The following is a 2835-nucleotide window of genomic DNA, read 5'->3' on the forward strand; positions in this document are numbered from 1 at the left end:
TTAATGTTTACCTTGAATAGATTTAAATTATTTTCTTCTTGCAGAGGTTTCCTTACAGAGCAGCCTGATTCTGTATTACCTGAAGACCAGTGGAAACCAACCAGCTGCCATGCTGAGTCTTGAGGAAAGCTGTGACTAGAGTTTCTTTGTAGTTCTGTACAGTTTCTGTTCTACTTCCAGTCTTAAAATTGAACTGCCAAAAACAAGTCAAACCACCACCTTTTAGTTTCAATGTACAACAGACCAAATAAAGTCTATGGTTCTTGTTCATTAACTTTGTTTGAAAAGCATAAAAATGAGCGTCCATTTATTTTCATCTGAAACAAAACAAAATTATAGCAGATAACACAAAAAAGTAATGCTTAATGTGAAAAAAAAATCTAGATAACAACAATAATTACAAATAATAATAAAAATAGTTAACTGGATTTTTTTTTTTTTACTTTTTACATTGAGATTGTATTTTGTAAACCATACTATTCACTTGAAAAGCAGGAAACAAACCAAACCAGTAAAATGAAGGAAAAGAAAAATTACATGGTACTAACTCTTTGTACCATTAGACATACTAATGTTGGCTATTGTCCTTGTTCAGACTTGAAAACCACCAAAGGGCCATCTAAATAATGACACCTTATTGCATTAAACCAACTATAACATCTGGATGCACAGATCAACATTAGAAGGTGAGGGATTTAGTCTGTTTGGCGAATGCATGGTTTGGTTTGGGTTTTGTTCAGTAGACAACAAGGAGTGTGTGTGTGTGTGTGTGTGTGTATAAATAAAAAAACTTGGGGTAAAACTTTATTTAAATTCTGTCCTGAATCAGGACACGTGCAACAACTGAAACACAGAAACAACATGGCGTCATGCCGCCTTGTATTTACACGTGTGTGTATGTGCATTTGTTTTATGTTTGCGTGCATGGGACAAACACACACACACACACACTCTCTGGAAAACACACTCTCTCTTTCTCTCTGGAAAACAAAAATCCACGTCAATATTGAAGAAACGCACAAACGATCTCATCGCAACCATCACGGCGGCTACAAAGCACATGAAATACCTCAGCTTTGTGAAAGGTTGGATTTCCTCCTCTCTCTAAACTGTGAGAACAAAAACAGAAATGTATTTAAAGTAACCTAAAATCAGCAATCTATAAACATGGCTCAGGGATCATCTGCTTCAACACAAAAAAATAAAAAGAAGGTTAGGGACTTGGAACAAAAAGTCACAAAATCTAAAAGAGCAGATAACAAAAAAGGCAAAAACAGAAGCAGGAAACATGGAAAGACACAAAACAGAAGTGAGGTGAAGTTGAAGAAGAAGGAGTAGACTTTTGTAAAGAAGCCAAACAAATGCAACGCAAGAAGGGGGGAAAAAAAACAAAAACTGGGCAACCAATCAAACCACAGCGTACAAGAGCCAATCAGACGTCATTACTGGAAGTGACAGTCCCCCCGTTGACTTTTTGAAAAACTCCTTTTCCCCCCCTCTGTCTTCTAAAGGACCTCAACTTCCCCGTGTCATACGTATAATTACTGCCAATCACAAGGTTTGTATCGTGGAATCACAGCCTCCTAATCTCATTTATGATTTGTAGTCTTCACCATTTCACATCAATGTGCAACATTCTCATATTTAGATGATTACCTCAAAATTAAACCTGTGTGACCACAAAAAGCAAGTTTATTGAGATAACATTGTTTCTTTTGTATTCTCATTTCAAATAATTACATGAAGCTGATTACAAAAATTTATTAATTAAAACGTAGGTCCAAAACGAGGGTTTTCTGTCCATGTCTTCAACAGCAGGAAATGTCAAAGCTCCAGAAGTTTTCGGGTTTTGTTCCCTGTCTGATGATGAATCAATTCATCATTTTTAATTAGGAAATAATCTTTATTAAAGCATTCATATTAAATTTAATGTGAGCAAGAAAACTTAATTTTCCCAAATATTTCTTAATTTGAAATAATGTATTAATGGGAAATGAAAGGTGGGTGTCATCTAAAATACTTTTTGACTCTAGTGATAATGCAAAAGAAAAAAATGTAAGGGGCTGCATACACAGTTATTATTTTTATTTTTTATCTATTAATCTAAAAAAATATTTTCCTTCCTATGAAAAGGCCGAGCCGCTGTCGAGAGCATGCCAAAGTAACCTGTGGTGATATTACCCGAATTTTATAAAAAAAAGTTGGCCGATCTGACGTCGAAACAGGGGATCAGAAGTACATGATGATGCCAAAAGACAAAGTCTGTTTTTCTTCTCAACACCTAAAAGCAGAAATCCTGCTTTTATTTATTTATTTAATAAAAGTTCAGTTTTCTGTGACCTAAAATGCCATTTACATAAAATGAATCGATATTTCTCTAAACATTTGGGTACATGACGGCAGGGCCTTTAAGAGGCTATTAATATGATGCTGCCAGAAATTCTGCTGCTGCTCTTCCATCCCTAAAAATCTCAATTTTGGATGTTTTAAAACAGCTCATGGTGCTTTAAAGTTATTTCATTACAACTGACACCCATAAAAGATATATTTAAAAAAAAACAACCTATACTGCATCTATTGAAAATGAAAAGAGCTTTTTTTTCTCCTAGAAAATTTATTCTGGACTATCTTGAGTCCCCACAGCCCCTTATAAAACCTGAGGTCTATCCTCCATTATATGTTCTGTGGGCGAACATCTCGCCACAGCAGCATCAGTCTCTACTACAAAAAGAAAAGAAGAGACGCTGATTCAAAGTAGGCTCAAGTTCAGTTCACTTCCACTGTATGGCAGCAGTCACACAGGAAGAGGACGAAAGTGCAAATGTCGATGCGCAG

The sequence above is a fragment of the Neolamprologus brichardi genome, chromosome 3 (genome assembly GCF_056152115.1).
Source record: "Neolamprologus brichardi isolate AB-2024 chromosome 3, ASM5615211v1, whole genome shotgun sequence".
In the NCBI taxonomy this organism is placed as follows: Eukaryota; Metazoa; Chordata; class Actinopteri; order Cichliformes; family Cichlidae; genus Neolamprologus; species Neolamprologus brichardi.